The sequence below is a fragment of the Maniola jurtina genome, chromosome 13, assembly GCF_905333055.1.
Source record: "Maniola jurtina chromosome 13, ilManJurt1.1, whole genome shotgun sequence".
NCBI lineage: Eukaryota > Metazoa > Arthropoda > Insecta > Lepidoptera > Nymphalidae > Maniola > Maniola jurtina.
In genome coordinates, this window is record NC_060041.1 from 9,450,294 (window position 1) to 9,469,799 (window position 19,506).

The window sequence follows — 19,506 nt, forward strand, 5'->3', positions numbered from 1 at the left end:
AGGCGAAAGTTTGTATGTGTGTGTGTGTGTGTGTGTGTGTGTGTGTGTGTGTGTGTGTGTGTGTGTGTGTGTGTATGATTGTTACTCCTTCACGCAAAAACTACTAGACGGATTTGGCTGAAATTTAGAATGGAGATAGATAATATCCTGGATTAGCACATAGGCTACTTTTTATCCAGGAAAATCAAAGAGTTCCCACGGGATTTCAAAAAACCTAAATTCACGCGGGCATCGGCTAGTATCTAATATAATAACAAAATATTATTCGTCTCGGATTCTGCTCGCAGTTTTATGTGATGAGTGATGACTATACACAAACAAGTTACCCCTATTTTACCCTCTTAGGGGTTGAATTTCCAAAAATCCTTTCTAAGCTGATGTCTCTGTCTGTTATGATGGCGACATCAGCTATCTGCATGCCAAACAGCCCGATCCATCCAGTAGTTCGAGCTGTGCGTCCCACAACACAACATCTGCCCCCAAAAACGTCACTTCGCGATGACCACGATCACTCTGCCAAGAGTGTTACGACGAAGAAGAAGATAGATAGACCTTCCCGAGCGCTCGCCACCACACTAAGTATTCCGCCTTTTTCATCCAGCCACTTACTGCCATCTTCTATAGGTATAGTGCACGACAGATTGAGATGGCAACCGGTAGGGGACGCCAAGCACACCCGCACATCCCTCGCACTGTGCGGGTGAGCGCGGGTGACGTGCGGGTGTGAGCGGCATACCCCCGACTCATACTCCGATTGCCATCTCATCTTGTCGTGTACTATACGTAGTCTCACTAAAGAGGTCGACATCAGTTGATAAAATAAAAGCTTCATTCAGTTTCCTTTCAGTTTCATATTGCTTCCCACGTGACCTGATCCGATGATTACAATTATTTCTCAGGTAGGTATGCTTACTAATAATAACAAATATTCTTAGCAGATCCGCTCGCAGCCTCTCGGATTCTATTCGAAGTTTTATGTCATGACTACTTATCTTATATCCGTCACTTTGTTTGCGTAGACTCAACTCTGAAAACGCATACTTGATACTTACATAATATCAATCGGTTAAGCAACGTTGAGCCAAGTCGATAATTGGATGGGTGACCGACTATAATGTCCGAATTGGACCTTTGGGTTCCCTCCGTGCGCGTGCCTCGGAGAGCACCAGCCGTCAGTCCCTATCCATTAGGTAAAAGTACGAATTTACTGATTAGTTAATAGTGACGGGATTATGCATCTAAAAAAAGTTTTCAAGGGGTTTTAAAAAACTCGTGGTCAGGGTACGAGTAGGTACTTACGTACGAGTAGGTACGAGTACCTACTACTTAGTCTGCGATTTTGACTTTCACAACATGCAAGTAAAAGACTATGCGAGGAGCGATACCTTTAGATTTATTTTTAGAGTTCCGTACCTCAAAAGGAAAAACGGAACCCTTATACTTTGTTGTCTGTCTATCTGTCCGGCTGTCAAAGGGATTCCGTTGTAGGTGCCCATTACATGATTTTCTAAAATCTAGGCAAATCCATGCGAATGAAGCCGCAAGAAAAAGCTAGTCAATCAATACATGTAAGTAGGTATAGTTTTATGATAAACATTTTTTGTGTTGTAGGCACAGCCAGCTTTAAACAATAGATAGATTAATTTATACAGGGTGTTACTGAGTTATTAAGCAGAGCAAAAAAGCAGGTCTAACCAGTTTAAAATGACAAAATTGACTGGTGATATAACACTAAACTACTATAATTCCATAAAGGTGATCACTGATCACTGACCAGGAGATTTGAGCATTAGGTTACTACAATGAGCAGTATTGACCGGAGGAACAGTGTTTTTATAACACTCTACAGCAATGGTCGAAGTTGTATCATTATTTATTACAAAAGTGTGCGATGTACTTTATGTTCAGCTTGACGTATCTAGTTTATTGTAATATCGATGTAATCCTCAAATTGATTGGTTCTTAAGAGGGCTCTCTCCGTCACTCGCTTCATACAATCGTAGTTCCAATTTCATTTGAATATTAAGCAACCAAAGTCCATGAAATTTTGCAGACATATTCTAGAAACTAATATCTATGTCTGTGGTTTTCCAGATTTCGGTTAAAATTCAGTTTCAAAGTTACGCGGCCTTAAAAATTTACATACAAATCTTTGACCCCCTGTAATTTTAAAACTACATATTTTTAGAAAAATGTAAGACACCACAGACACATATATTAGTTTCTAGAATATGTCTGCAAAATTTCATGGACTTTGGTTGCTTAATATTTAAATGAAATTGGAACTACGATTGTATGAAGCGAGTGACGGAGAGAGCCCTGTTAACCCTCATCCTTAGAGTTGTTATACTTTTCAAGGCAATGCCTCTGGTCAGTAGATACGAACATGATACGAACCTATTATAATGCGTTTTTATTACTAACAATAATTTGCCAGCGGAAAACTAAATAACTAGTCCAAGCGTGGCTCGTGCATAGCTATGAAAGCCATAAAAATTAAAATTACTATCCAATCGTGATGCCAACCGTCACATTTATGTAAAGCGTTTACACTAAATGGGTACATTGACATTAAATATTTCAACGTAGGTTATAAATTTTATCGGAGATTAAAAATTTGACACTTCGTAGAAATGACAAAACTTACATTGAATACTGTCATTAATTATGTATGTATTGAATTTCGATTATATTAGCTTATTTATTATTCATATCCTACTTAGTCTAGACCGGGCACACCTTTAATAGTTATACCTGCTTATAATTGGGTGAATTAGTTAGGAACTGGTTTAATTCTTTATTGAGTCTATAAGTAGCAATAATTAACTTGAATTTAAAATGTACCTAGGTATAAAGCTTGTGTTGAATCTAGGTTTACGGTAAGACCTCTGTAGGTTTCTTTAGTAAGGTTACCTTTACTTATAATAGTGACGTACTACTCGTAGGTATAATCCAAGGAATCAGCCAGGAATTGATTAGAAAAAAAGGATTTTCAAAGGACATTTGAAACAAAAAACTTTGGTGAAATCAAACGCTGAAAAAGGCGAGCGCAGCGGGCGTGAAAATTTTTGAAATTTTACACCGAAACAATACACAGAGCGGCAGAAAACAAATTTTACTATATAAAGGTACCTACAACTAGCGATATCTACCGGTAGTTCTCCGGTAGTAGTCGGGTTTTAGTGTTGTTTCACATTACATAGAATTAATTAAAATCAGAGCACTCTGTATATGAAGGTGTAATGTGTCTCAATTATTATCGGCCAATATGTGACCTATAACGCCGGATGTATCCCACGATTTGTAATGCAGATTGTTTATATTTTTGCTAACTGACACCTAAGATATTTTTACAGAAGCTTTATTCAAGTTTTTATTGTGTCACCATTAGTAGGCACATACCTACTTAATTAGGTCTTAAAACAGAATTATATTTATGGCTTTAGGTCTTAGTCTTTACAGATATTAATTCTTTGTTATTGGAACTTACGAGAGTAGTTAAATTAATTAAAATACTAGGTAAGTAGGTACTTACCTGTATGAGTGAATTCTTGGTCAAGTAACCTACCTAACAATACCTAATATATAAACTATTCTATTACCTAAGTACCTACCTGCTACCTAGGTAACTGCTGAGTTTTTTGCCGGCTTTTCTCAGTAGAATCTACCTTCTGAATCGGTAGGCAAAAGAGACATCTGACATATAAACCCAAGTCGACATACCCACATGAAGTCAAGGGACTTAGTATTAGGTATTTAGGTAAAGAATAAATAGATAGATACTAGATAGATAGAAAACTTTATTGGACACAAAACACGAAATAACCAAGAAAAAACAAAGAAATTAAAAACTAAAAACAATTGTATGCAAAGGCGGCCTTATTGCTCAGAGCAATCTCCACCAGGCAAACTTTGATGAAAGGAGAGACTAGGTGTGTTGGATAGATAACACAGACTCTCATACTTTGGAGAATTTCAAGGTACCTACTTAGATGTCAATAAGAGACGTCTTGACGTACCTACTTAGCATATAATGTGCAATCATAGAGGTACTTAGGTATAATAAAACATTGATCCATGCATGAAATAAAGTTACTTATTTAAAGATTAGGTGGACCATTTTTACAGTCTCATAGAGTCTCTTAGAGTTCGTTGTGGGCTCTTCTCATACCTGGGCGCGTTTGGAACCCGGTCGTAGCGTTCTACAGTTTTATGTTCACGTAATTAATTATCATCACTATATCATCTTACAACTCTAACAATCCTGTCCATCAACGGTGTACAATAGTACTACACCTACTTTGAATAAATGGTTTGAGTTTGAAATTGCTACTTTGATTAATTTCAGACAGGACGTAAATTTTTTTCTTTCTTCGAGAAGCTTTTTTTCTGGACCCTTTTAATTTTTTCTCGACTCTTTTCATTGTTAGCAAGACTTACAGCAACTTGCTATTTTAATAGCTTAAATTCACAAGCCATTCAATATAAGCAGCCGCTATCAATTGCATAGTATATAGTTACTATACAATTCTAGTATCTAATTGTAGCGGAAGTGAACTAGTATTCAGATATGGCGGATCGCTTACACCATGTGTTATAATAGTCTTGCTCGTTAATGTTCGTATTACCCATACATATGGTGTACTTAATGTATTAATCATCGATAATTGACTTGCAAGATCATCTAGAATATTAATGTGTTTAAATTCAAAATAAGTAGATACCTACTTACATATTTCTTAAGTCTTCATTACATGTGAGCGGGGCAGGATTAAGCCATGTAGGAAGGGAAACTGTGATAACCCAGTGGTTAGTTAATACGTCCGCCCCCTAATCGGAGGTCGGGGGTTTGATTCCGGGCACGCACCTCTAACTTCTCAGAGTTATTTGCGTTAGTATCACTTGCGTTAACGGTGAAGGAAAACATCGTGAGGAAACCCGCATGAATGAGAGTTGAGAATGAAAAATAATTAACCTACTACTGACCAAATACCAAAATTTCAGGTTGAGACCTGTTGAACGCGGATGGACAGACAGACATACAACAGAGTGACATTAAGAGGGCTCCGTTGTAACCCTTTGAGTAGGTACATAACCCAAAAACAGACCATACCTAGTACCTATTTATCTACCTAGCTAGATAAAGTTTTACCTATGGATTAAATTCAAACTCAATATTTTAATAGAAAACAAAGCTACTAATATGTTTTTTTTTTACACACAGAATATTGTGAGTTGATGCCAAAGATAGCAATAACGTTTTAGATGTTTATATATTCAATTTAATTTTGTGTCCAAAACTAAAATCGATTGATACTGGTACTTGGTAGGTAAGCCCTATACAGTAGGTATATTTTAGGTCTATGGCACTATATTTATTTTGGCAGATAATATTGTAGTCAGCAAATAGGTATTCATTACAACAGACAGACAGAATTATGTACCTACCTACTACCTACCTAAGTAGATTATACGTGCCAATAATAATTGCTCTCGATACATTTTCTAGTGATAAAAACTAGGTCTACTTAGCTGAACAATAGAAAATCGTTTATGGTTTTGCTCTAAGTTATGTCTAAGCGATTTATTGTCTACTAGCTTCTTCCCGCGACTTTGCCTGCGTAAAAAATAATTTAGGTGAGTAGGTGATAATAGCGAAATGGCATAAGCCGGGAGTTGGCCATATCCCTTGTTGTTGTTAGTGGTGTTAGATGTTAAAACAACAACTCAATTAGACCATTTCACTAAACAAATCTAGTGATATCGTAGAGCACAGTTTAGTGACTAGTGAACACCTGATAATATTAAGATAATAATAGTACCCAATAGAGTGTTAAAAAAATATTTATATTCTAATCTAACTTAACCAAAATCTAGATTTTGGTGTTTTTCTTTTTCCTCTGGGATTTTACGATTACATCGAATGTAGTTCAAAAAAATAGAGTAATTTCTGCGGGGTTTTTTTATCATGTGTATTAGTAATTATGCTAAAAATAAATGAAAATCATGATTTTTTAAATTATTCTCTTTAATAATTAATTCTTGCCCCATGTACTACCACTATAGATACCTACTTACATCACATCATTTTATTACTCCAGTCGAAAACCCTATTATAGTATGGTCTGTTTTATTAGAAAACATCTTTGATAAGTTATAGGTAAGTAAGTAGGTAACTTATGGAAAGATTACAGATAGGAAAATTGATTAATGATTATTTATGTATTTCGGCTGGCATTGCATTATAAATAACTACTGAGGAGGACTTGGAGTAGCTCGTGCCCGCGGCTTTGTTTATAGGTATAAAATTCACGTCAAACTCTATAATATTTTTGTTTATAATAAACCGATTTTGAACAAAACGTGGCGCAGTACCTACTTACCTAAGTCTTATGAACCGGAAAAGTTGAATCATTTAATCGATTTCAGTGGTGACAAATCATCATGGGTAATGTGCGTGTAAAAATCAAATAATACAAGTGTAAATTAAAAATTTATAACACCCCCGACAAGTGAAGGTTACAGTAACTAGAAAAGAGCTGATAACTTTCAAACGGCTGAACCGATTTTCTTGGATTATAGCTAAGAACACTCTCGATCAAGCCACCTTTCAGACAAAAAAAAAACTAAATTCAAATCGGTTCATTAGTTTAGGAGCTACGATGCCACAGACAGATACACAGATACACTCGTCAAACTTATAGCACCCCTCTTTTTTTGGGCCGGGGGTTAAAAAAAATCAAAAATGATAAGTGAAGACGCGCCATTCAAAAGATTTAGGAAGATCAAACAAAATATCAGACAAAATGGCCCACTCGCCAGAGAAAGGGGTCAAGAAACTCCCGTGACGCCATCTGTACCAAATTCACCAAACTTCCTAATGAATGACATTGACGAAGAATAATTAATTGTTCTGACACCAATCCTGTCTAGTATTTAATTTTTAAAACAAATGTTAAAACTTAATTTGTTAACAGAAATATTGGCAAGCATTATTATTTTTCCTATAATTAGAAGGTAGGTAAGTAGTTTTTTAATAGGTATATTTTAGTAGGATTCAATTTTCTGTCGACATTTTGTTGGTAAAAATAAAACACAAAGTAAATGAAATTCGATATAATATACATAGATATTAAACCTATATACTTATACTATACCTACTAAATAATACAATAATATCGCAAACAACTTTTTTATTTCTGCTATGACATTAAATAAAATAACTACTTACATAATAAAAACATATTAATTTTTTTTATTACATTGAAATTATAAAAATCTATGTCTACCTAACTACCTACCTACCTTCTTCTATTTCTAGACTTATTGAATTAGTTAAACAAAATAGGAGCTCGAAATATCTTATTAATTCTACAATAACCAAATAAGACAAAATTAAAGGATTTTATATAGAAATGAAAATAAAATACCTAAAACATTTTGTTGCGACCGTAAAAGTAATTTTATGAAAACATAATATTATGTACCTACCTACCTACTAAGTATATTTAAATAAAGTTTAAAGTAAAATAATTAAAAATGAATGAGTAACATTTTACGTTAGGGGTTTTATAATATGACTAAATATAGGTACATAGTTTAAAGGAAAAGATATTCCTTATAATATAATCTACTTATTTATCTAGGTAGGTACCTAATTACCTACTAGTAACTACCTAGGTACAAGTGAATTAATCAGAAACGATAAACACCTGTACGAAAATCGACAAAATAATCCTATCTTTCTTCCTACAATTGGATGATTGGATTGGAATCTACCTATTTGAATATTTTGCTATAAGACCACTTAAGTTTATAGAAATAAAAAACCTCATTTATCTAATTGGAACACTTAGAATGCCTAACTACACTAGTTAATATAAGTAAGCTGATTTTATTTTAATTTTGTCACCTTAACAGTATCAGAAAACTAAAAATGTTATAATTCAGTATATGTATAAATAGGTAAAGTTTATACTTAGTGCTTAGTTACATTTTTTTTTGTTTAAGTAATGAGCTTGATCGACGTATTAATTACAATCTAGGTACCTAGATACACATATTTGTCCATAATTACAATAAGAAGCAAAATATTATCCCCATTAACACAGCTAGGTAGAATGCTCAAAAACCTTCTATTTAAACTAATAAGATTAATGAACTTTCTATCCAAAGGACAAAACGTCATTGTCCGGATAAAAATAAACCCCGTATGAAGTACAGGGGAGTATAGGGTAAAGCACTAAGTAATTGACACTCATCAATCACGGACAACAAAACGAATCGGTTCGTATCGGCATGCCGACGCAGAGACCGGCTACACTTGCACCAATTAACTCACATTCAATGAACTATTTGATCTACTGAATGACAGTTTTGCACCGCATTTCTAACTTTTATGTCAATAAGCACTGACTTATAATGTTACTGTTAGAAATATACTGATATTTTCATTTATTTTTTATCTTAAATACAAAAAATTGAGATAACAGAATGTAATTTCCCATACGAAGAAGTGTTTTACAATTTAGGGAACTCTTATTCGATTTCTTAGTAACTGGACCAATATAATTGAACTTTCTTTTAATTCTGATTCGATGATTCTATCAATAAAATTAATAAAAAAAATCTAAGCTCATTCATAGTCTTATAAGAATTAAAAATTTATATCTAGGTATGTCAAATCCAATTAGAATTCACCTGTTCTCATAAAGGTGAAATAACGTATCATCCATAATTTTTTATAATCGATTAATTTTGACAATTATTTTGTCAGTGTATTTTGTCTGGTACAGTACCGTCTTCTTCGACAGTGGTGTTGTAGTTAGGTATACTCTCAAGTAAATAATCGGTTAGAGGAAATTTAAAATAGATTTTATTCCCGCTTAGATTAGTGAATTTTGGTCAAAATATTTTGTTGCTCTTTTTCATTAATATTTTAACTATTTTAGTAAACTATCATAATTTCATTTAACTTCAGTAATAATGAGCGATACCTATCATTGTTTAAAAAATATATTTTACCTACTTGGAGAATTTTGTCACTCGAGACTAAGAAATTAAGATAAAATACCAGTAAGTATGAATTAACAATAAAACTTACTGTTATTCGAAGTTCAGTTTTCACATGAGATGATAATGTCTCAGTGATGTCCACATAGCACTGTATTAGTCAATTACCACAACAACATAAAATCGTTTGAGATAGGTATGGTTTACCAAATTCACTCACAGAGTCAAAAACAAAAATATTGTAAAGCAAACAGCTACGCCCAAAATAATCTTATGAGTCCGTGCGAAAACAAAACAATAACATAACACCAGAGCGCACAATAATAATTATTCAAGTTCACTGTAGCGCGAAAAAAAAAATTATAAACAAAAAATAGTACACAAGTATCGAAAGTTCACTTTTCACAATCGATAATCGGATGAACGATTTCGATCCGATTAGTTATTACGTAAGGTGATCCTTTGAGCGGGAGCGGAACGACGTGGTCGCGGGCGCGCGTCGTTGCCGCGACAGTCGACTGCAGTGCGATCCTTCGGACGAGGCCCCACCAGCACTACGCGCATCTGAGGCTCACTCCTTGGCGCGGCCCCGCCCAGTGGGACGCTACTCGGCAGCTAAGATGACCGTCTCCCTCCTTGTCACTCCGTACCGATACTCCGCGCCCCGTCCCGCTCCCTCGAGGCGACAGTGGGGCGCGCCAATAGGATCGGTTCGGATCGAGTCGAGACGATGAATCGAGATGTGTACTTAGGTATCGCTGCACAAGTCCTTTTGTTGTAGTCGATAATAGGATGCGCTTTTTTTTGCGGCGCAATCGACTGCCCGGCGCTCGGACTTCAAGCTTCAATGGTGACACTTACACTTACTTGTTTACATTACACACTTATTAACAGTCACGCTTCATTTATCTAACACCATATCAATTAGATATTGATGTCTTATGCATTAATGCATTAAATTGCATAATTGAATATTCCAAACATATATTCCAAGCATTTATCGGCTCATAGACACGAACAAATTACTTCGGAATTGCGGTATTTTTTTATGAAGTTAGTACAGATAAGAAAAAAAATCTTTTTTAAAATAATAAATGCAACAGAAAGATCACCTTGAATATTGAAAGTGCAGAGCAATTGCAAAGGGCAAGAAGACGCGTAGGGTCGTCTGAGTCGACAGGGGTGGCTGAACTCGGTAGGGCGCTATGTAGGTCAGTTTTTGTTTCCCGCCACCCGAAATTCGGTTACTGGGTTTCGTGCGATCGGGAATTCCTCTTTTCGATAGGGTCCATAAGGTGATCCGTTCACCCTAGTTTTTCTTCGACGTCACATCATGGTGTTATTCTGAAAACTTTGCAGATTTTTTAGTTAATAGATAAATATCAGATTACTTTTTAATGCTTATTTAAACAATAAAATATTTTATGGTTCCTACCTAATTTAAAAGGTTGGTATTATAACTAAAATGAAATTGTTTTTAAGTGCAAATACCTACTTAGGTATATTAATTTTAATGAGATATCTTTTAAACAATTAAAGTTGGATTTCCATATTTAGTACCTAGGTACGTACCTACCTATACCTACACGGGTAGGTATTATTTTTCTCTGACGGAGATAAATTTATTATTATTACTTTCATGTTAAGATTTTATAGGTTTCCTTAAAAACTTAATAAAAACTAGATTATTAGTATTAAGTAAAGTAGGTATAGCACCTATGCAAAATTAAAAATGTAGTTTTACTCATCCTACTTCACTCTAATAGTTATTATTTCTTACGGTACCTACTTGGTAGGAAAGTCCTACTTATCTATCAGTAGGAACCAACGATCTCTACATAGGTAACTACTTGTAGCAGCGGAAGCTTTACTAAACTACGCGGACTGCCTCTCGCCACTAGATGGCGTTGCGCGTCGCTTTTCACACTTTCCACGCATTTTCCGATGCAAAATCCACTTTTTTGTAGGTTTTAGGTTGAATCAAGTTTTGGATTGCAGGATAGTTTTTTGAGCTTGTCTTTATAGGTAACAACTTTTTACGTGGATGCGTAATACCTAACTTAGTCTCATGTCTCATAGATAGATAGGTAACTTTATGATGATAATATTTTTTTAATGTGTGTTTGTTGTTGTTTTTTTTTTTACTTACTCGCACCTATCAATACAACTTACTTAGGTACATACCTATTATCTACCTATTTGTTAGTGTAAGTAGGCGCCTACTATTCGTTTACGTCAATAAATTTTTACATTGTCTAGTTTTTAAGGATAGCGGAATAAAGAGACTTTTTTAGGTCTAGTTAGGTGGGTAGACATATTTTTTAGGACGAACTTTCATGCTGAGGTAGGCTACTTATGAGTAGGTAGGTACCTATCTACATACTTAGTGGTAGAGAAAGGGTTAAAGTTTTGTATGTTTATCCCAGTGGCATGCATGTACAGAATTTGTAGCCGAGAAAGGCATTAGGTACGTACCTAGCTATTTATTTACAGGCAGGTCAAAAAGAAATAAGATGCTTTAAGCTATTTCAACTAAGATAAGCTGTGATTTTATGCCTCTATGACCTACACGCCACTAGTTCAGAAGGTGCTATTTAGTATTCTGTGACTATCATCATTATCAAGATATCGCCGACTCACTACTGAGCACTGATCTCCTCTCAGAATGAGAAGAGTCTAAGCCTCAGTCCACCACGCGGGCCAAGTGCGGATTGGTAGACTTCACACACCTTTCAGAACATTACCGAGAACTCTCAGGCATGCAGGTTTCCTCACGATATTTTCCTTCACTATTAAAGCAAGTGGCACCTATTTTATTGCTTAAATTCACATTTATGACGACCTCGCTGTGGTCTTGTTAGTCGGAGGTCCCGGGTTCGATTCCAGGTAGGATTTTGGAATTTTATAATTTCTCTGGTCTGGTCTGGTGAGAGGCTACGGCCGTGGCTTGTAACCACCCTATCGGCAAAGTCATGCCACCAAGCGATTAATTGTTCCGTGTAGAAACCAAAGGGGTTTAATAAAAATTGCCATAGGTACCTACCTACCAGGTTATCCCGATTCCATCTTAGACTGCATCATCACTTACCACTGGTAAGACCACTAGGTGAGATTGCAGCCAAGGGCTACTTACCTTGTACTCATCTGAGTAAAAAAAACTTAAGTAGGTACGTTGAAAAGTTAGAGGTGCGTGCCTTGATCGAACTTCCGACCTCCCAAATTGAAGACAGACGTCTTAACCACTAAGCTATGACCGCCGCGCCGCAAGCGCAATAATGGGGCAATTTTAATATCAAAACAATGATGATGACGGTAGGTATCTACCTATTGAGTAAGAGATTAAGGTTGCTCTTGATAATCGTCACGACTTAATTTCTTTGTTTCCCAATCGGCGCACAACTTTCGTCATTTTGACAATCTCGAGATGGAAAATCGTGTAAACTGTCGTAGTGAAGTTATGAATCGTGTAAAGGTAGGTAGGCACCTACTTTAGGAAGAGCCAGGTATCTTTTAAGTAAGTATTGCATTTTCCTTACCTAGAAGTGACTTAAAGGTGACGTAAGGGCCTTGAATATTTTAAGATTAATCGCCCTTTATATATCTGTCTATCTAATGTGAAGGAAAACATCGTTAGGAAACCTGCATGCATGTGAGTTCTCCAATTGTGTTCAAAGGTGTGTGAAGCCTGCCAATCCTGCACTGGGCCTGCAACGTGGTGGATTATGGCGTAAACACTTCTTGAATGCAGATCCGTGGTCAGTAGTTCGCCGGCATGGGCGATGGGTTGATCACGATGATAAATATATATTATCAATCATACCTACCTACTATCAAGCACTAAGTAAATACTTACCTAAGTAGTACGCAATGGATTTTGCCGGTATATACCTAATATACCGGCAAAATCCATTGCGTTGCGCCTTAATTAATTTCTATTGAGGAATAAGAAAAAAAACCGGAAAAGGAACCCTTTCAATGAATATCACGTTTATACTCCTAATTAACTTTTATAGAATTTTTCATAAGTCCGTAAGGAAAATGCTAATAAATCATTTCGAAATTAATAATTAATAGCAACACTCCAGCGCGGCGCGACGGAAATCAAACGTTATTTCAAATATTCGAAAGAGAGATTTGCATAAGAAGGGATTCTGGACGCCCAGTTTTTTCTTTTAACTTTTTTGAATTCGCCCCCAGATTAGTTATGAAAGAATTGTGTGGATATGCCTCTAGTGATGATACCAGATGCCATCATTTCAACTCTTCGTCGCACTACGTAGTACACTACTACTGAGCACCAATTTCCGCTCCAATGGGAAGGGGTTAGGCCATAGTCCACTACACTATCAAAGTACGAATCGGCAGACTTCACACAGCTTTGAATCTTTTTCAGATCATTATGGAGAACTCTTAAGCGTGCAGGTTTCCTCACGATGATGTTTTCGTTTATCGTTAAAGCAAGTACATATATCTTAACTGCTTGTACGAGTAGCACACACTTACCTACCTAAGTAAGTACCTAACTTTGAAAAGTCAGAGGTGCGTGTCCATGATCGGACCCTAGAACCCCGAATGTCCATTAATCCATTGGTCATCAATGGTATAGAAAGCTATCTTTGACGATTTCCACCTTTTTGCGATAATATTTATTTTATTACTCTACTTACTAAAAAAAATTGATTCACTTTTTTCCTGATCCATACATTTCCAACTCAACCCTTCCGATCTTATCGAAGGGATCGGTACAGCTGTTTTAATGTGCATGCAAAGATACCCCCCTAATACTTTCTAATGTTTGCGTTTTGTTTTCTTTGTATTTCATTTGTCTCGGCATAAAAAATTTATATTATATAGCTGACCCATCCCGGCTTCACTCTATAGAATTTCTGAAAATCCTTTCTTAGTGGGTGTTGTTGTAGCAACGATAACCTAAGTCGGTAAATGGATGGGTGACTTTGGACATTTGGAAGAGAATTTGAAGTCCGTCGGTCCCGGCTACTATCCACACATATTATATTTTTAATCATCATGATTTCTAGACATCTATGTCAAGAAATCATCCCGTTTCGTCAGGCACGAGAAAAAACACCTTACGTATATTTGACCTGATGACCTTTTAAAAAAGTTACAGCTAAACAAAAGGTCCATATCGAACGGAGCTAACGTTTGACGTTCCAGGATGACGCGTCAATAAAAATAATTTAAACACTGAATTAACATGACGACTGTAATAAAGTCTTTAAGCCTCATAAATTATTAATGTTGAACTACATTTTTGTACCGGGAGCTGGTCGCGGCTCTTTGATCGCTCTGTTCGGTGTTAGATACAAGATGAAGCGGATTTGGGAAGCTTTAGGATTGTCATTGTCGCATCATAAAATTAACTAAGTACATAGCTGATGCCCGCGATTTCGTTCCCGTAGATATAGTTTTTTTTAATCCCGTGGGAACTCATTGATTTTCCGGGATAAAAAGTAGCCTATGCGTTAATATAGGGTATAATCTATCTCCATTCCAAATTTCAGACAAATCCGTCTAGTAGTTTTTGCGTGAAAGAGTAATAAACATGCATACGAGGATATAGGTACAAGGAGGAACAAATATGAGGATTAGTGCATTCTGAAGAGAATTTTTGAGGGACAAATCTGATAATAATATGCAGCTAATTGGTTAGGATATAAACTCTTGTATGACAGCGATAGGCTACGATAGAAGCATTGCAGCGTATCATACGGCAAATGTTCTCATGTAAAAAGAGCTCTGTTAGTCGATTACGGGACAGATTGCATCAACCATTGCTATCATAATTGTTATCATTGTTGTGATTGGCTGAATTTATGGTATTTTTGCTGCAATGATGCATTTTAGACAGTGGCGAGAGTATCAGCCAATCAAAGGTGACTACAATCGTCATGTTGTAGCTAAGAATTACTTTATTGTTACCGATTTCCACGACGACAGTAGAGAAAGTGCATCTGCACATTGGTGCCTACCCGCTGTTCTTTCATACTGACTTTCTCACTGTTCTTTCATAAAGACACGCCCACCGTCACGTCTCACTTCATCCCACCAAACAGCTCGATTAATCGCCCACTGCGCAGGTTCAAGATCAGAGTTATTTTTCCTGTAATTGCATCTGCAGTCGCTTGTACCTTGCACCACGTATTCAAATGAACTTCGCGCAGTAGTGGGCTTGTAACTTTGTACCAAAGGTTGTTCGGCGTTGTATTGTTTTTGTAGTCAATAGCCGACGCTATTCTATACCAATCTATTTAAACATCTACTATTACTAATTATATTTAATAATTTAACTCATCACCAGGCCCGGCCGATTTTCATGACGCTTGAAAGGTTGATCATGCAAACTTGATCGTGTGGCGTTTTCAGTTTAGGAACATGAGAACAAAAAGTACCTAGTAAAAGATCTACATTGGACGAAATCCTGTTAGCCTCAATCAAATCTAAATAGGTATATAAAAGGAAAAGGTGACTGACTGACTGACTGATCTATTTTGTAGTCCGTAAGTAGTCCACGCGGACCAAGTTGCGGGCATAAGCTACTTGAACAATATGTGTACTTGATAGTGTATGGGTGCGGACTGCGGAGGATGCTCGGCCATACCATAGACACACTCCGTACTCGTAAGGGCACTGTCAATATAAATTAGCGGGTCGCAACAATCATCCACAGCTCCTCCCGAGGGCTAGACTTCACCGGGAGGGCAATTCCCTTCCCACGTTCCCCATCCTCAACATCTTCCTGTTACCTGTTGTAACCCACCGCGACCGGTCTTATTTTACTGGCTCAAAGATCTATAGTTTGTGCTGGAAAACTGTAGACCTTTGAGTGTGCCAATATTATTACCTATTACTAGGTAGGTAGGTACCTAGGTACTCCTAGGTTTAATTACTTTTGTAGTAAAATCGGTGGCTTATTTTTCACAAGGAATATAGGTTTATTTGTCTGTGGTATTCATCATTTCATGTACTTACCAATACCGCCACAAAGTATCGACTGTTGGAAAATAATGCATGAGAGAACATCAGTCCATTGTAGACGAACAATTTCGGTAATGCGAGCAACGATGGGTGTCGCGGTAAATATCAAACGACAATGTTACCACTGTGTTATGGTCATTGGAGATTGAACCTTATGGTCTCAATATTAAGGGAGATTGGACCGCAAATTTGTTCTGGTTTAGTACAGAAATATTCAACCCTTAGAACCGCGATGTGCATTTCGATAATAGAGCACAGAGTAATGATGTAGAGTATATGGAAAAATCAGAACTACGTTTTTAACCCCCGACCCAAAAAGACCGGTGATATAAGTTTGACGTGTGTATCTGTGTATCTGTCTGTGGCATCGTAGCTCCTAAACTAATGAGCTGATTTTAATTTAGATTTTTTGTTTGGAAGGTGGCTTGATCGAGAGTGTTCTTAGCTATAATCCAAGAAAATCGGTTCAGCCGTTTAAAAGTTGTCAGCTCTTTTCTAGTTACTGAAACCTTCACTTGTCGGAGGTGTTATAAATTTTTAATTTACACTTGTTAAAGAAAAGCTTTAATTAAAGAAGAGGATCTTCATAATCTTAACGTTTATACCGACTCTGAGGTCAGGGTCTACAGGAGGTACTCCAAAATCCACTGATAAATTAGTTAATTTAGCTACATCTATATTGAACATTGTATGGATCTGAAATTTTATTAGGTATTTTCTTTGAGAGTAGTGATAGTGTCGGCCTACTATTTAATTAAACATTTGTATCCATAGGATTAATTCATTTCTAATTCATTTTTTTATTGTTTAATTCATTTGTTTAATATATAATAATGGTACATAATAATAATGTAAAAACCAAATGTGAAATGAAGAGAGAAAATAAAAGGCTTATTTATTATTTATTTTTTATTTATTATCCATTATGCGGTGAAGTTTTGAACGGAGGTGCTGCAGGCTGACTTTATTTTAGACTAGATATGTATTGAAGCTCTGTGTCGTTCACTGCTCTACACAAATCGAGGCCATCAAAGCCTCCAAGATGTTACCGACATGGATTATTATTGCACTTGTTCTTTGCAATACTTTCAACCGATTCCATTTCAAAAAGAGTACCTAGATTTTTGCAAACTATGACTTACTAGCTGATGCCTGCAGCTTCGCCCGCGTGGATTTAGGCTTTAGAAATCCCGGGGAACTCCTTGATTTTCCGGGATTAAAAGTAGCCTATGTGCTAATCCAGGATATTATCTATCTCCATTACAAATTTCGTGAAGGAGTAACGAACATACACACACACACATACACACTTACTTTCGCCTTTATAATATTACTGTGATACTGTGACTAGATAGACACCCAATGTAGGTATATAATATGTGGTCAGGTACTGGATAGGTAAGTATAATCACACTAATATTATAAAGGCGAAAGTTTGTATGTGTGTGTGTGTGTGTGTGTGTGTGTGTGTGTGTGTGTGTGTGTGTGTGTGTGTGTGTGTGTGTGTGTGTGTGTGTGTGTGTGTGTGTGTGTGTGTGTGCGTGCGTGCGTGCGTGCGTGCGTGCGTGCGTGCGTGCGTGCGTGCGTGCGTGCGTGCGTGCGTGCGTGCGTGCGTGCGTGCGTGCGTGCGTGCGTGCGTGCGTGCGTGCGTGCGTGCGTGCGTGCGTGCGTGCGTGCGTGCGTGCGTGCGTGCGTGCGTGCGTGCGTGCGTGCGTGCGTGCGTGCGTGCGTGCGTGCGTGCGTGCGTGCGTGCGTGCGTGCGTGCGTGCGTGCGTGCGTGCGTGCGTGCGTGCGTGCGTGCGTGCGTGCGTGCGTGCGTGCGTGCGTGCGTGCGTGCGTGCGTGCGTGCGTGCGTGCGTGCGTGCGTGCGTGCGTGCGTGCGTGCGTGCGTGCGTGCGTGCGTGCGTGCGTGCGTGCGTGCGTGCGTGCGTGCGTGCGTGCGTGCGTGCGTGCGTGCGTGCGTGCGTGCGTGCGTGCGTGCGTGCGTGCGTGCGTGCGTGCGTGCGTGCGTGCGTGCGTGCGTGCGTGCGTGCGTGCGTGCGTGCGCGTGTGTGTGTGTGTGTGCGTGTGTGTGTGTGTGTGTGTGTGTGTGTGTGTGTGTGTGTGTGTGTGTGTGTGTGTGTGTGTGTGTGTATGTTTGTTACTTCTTCACGCAAAAAGTACTGGACGGATTTGGCTGAAATTTGGAATGGAGATAGATAATATCCTGGATTAGCACATAGGCTACTTTTTATCCCGGAAAATCAAAGAGTTCCCACGGGATTTCTAAAAACCTCAATCCACGCGGGCGAAGCTGTGGGCATCAGCTAGTACTTAATATGATTATGAGTAGTTAAATAACATTACTAAACTAAAACATCTTTATATTGCCTCTATGCATATTAATCAATGTAAATATCAAAGCAATACTTTTAATTTTTTCTCAAAAATAGTCATTCTAAAATATCTCTTATTGCTTTTTAATAAGTCATATCTTTGTTTGACGGTACGTTTGGAACCCCCATGCAAGTCATCGCCGGCCGATTCATTGTTTCACCATCAGCCATGTTAATTAATCGTCATTATTATATTCTTCAAATATACCCCAGAAATGACGATTACATATCAAATGAGTGGAATTGATAGACGTTACAAAGGTATAGACAGGACTGACTGCATTAAATATCATATCTATGAAGCATTATGGATTAGATACTTACTGTTTTGTGTGCAAGGAAGATACTTTGCATATATTATTACTTATAAAGATTACTTTTTTTATTTAAGTCTTGTTAATCACACTTCACACTAATATTATAAAGGCGAAAGTTTGTATGTGTGTGTGTGTGTATGTTTGTTACTCCTTCACGCAAAAACTGCTGGACGGATTGGGTTTTAAATTTAGAATGGAGATAGATTATACTCTGGATTAGCACATAGGCTACTTTTTATCCCGGAAAATCAAAGAGTTCGCACGGGATTTTTAATAAACTACATCCACGCGAACGAAGTCGCGGGCATCAGCTAGTACACAATAAATTAAAAACATATTTATTTAACAAAATACCTATAATCCTAGCTAAGACGTCACAATATTATCGCAAAAATTCACTCCATTAAGGACGCACTTTAAATATATTGGCTTAATTAATAGACCCTCATTTTGCTTTTTCCAAATGGCGGACATGTAGGTAGGCTAGGCTCTATAATAAAATAGCCAAAACTCTTTAAACGTATCTCTCTACATAGTAAGAATGTAAACTTTACACTGCTTTTATTTTTAGTGAGAATAGCTAAGATGTTCTATATCAGTGGTCAGTAATAAGCTTGAGAATAAGCACTATCCAAAAAACAAGAAAACTAGAAAAAAGCTGATAACTTTTAAACGGATGAACCAAATTTTTCGATTATAGCTAAGAACACTGTCGATCAAGCCACCTTCCAAACAAAAAAAAACTAAATTAAAATCGGTTTATTCATTTAGCCGCTACGATGCCACAGACAGATACACAGATA

The 19,506-nt window shown here is 37.2% G+C and overlaps 1 protein-coding gene across 7 annotated transcripts in view; it reads right to left on the reverse strand.

Moving 5' to 3' along the window:
* Window positions 1-9,554, reverse strand: part of LOC123870723 (homeobox protein cut) — a 210,189-nt gene extending 200,635 nt beyond the window's left edge. For all 7 annotated transcript variants that reach the window (XM_045914110.1, XM_045914106.1, XM_045914104.1 and 4 more), the window contains exon 1: window positions 9,104-9,554. The gene's annotated coding sequence lies outside the window, so the exon portion shown is untranslated. The remainder of the gene's footprint in view (window positions 1-9,103) is intronic.
* Window positions 9,555-19,506: the final 9,952 nt, after the last annotated feature.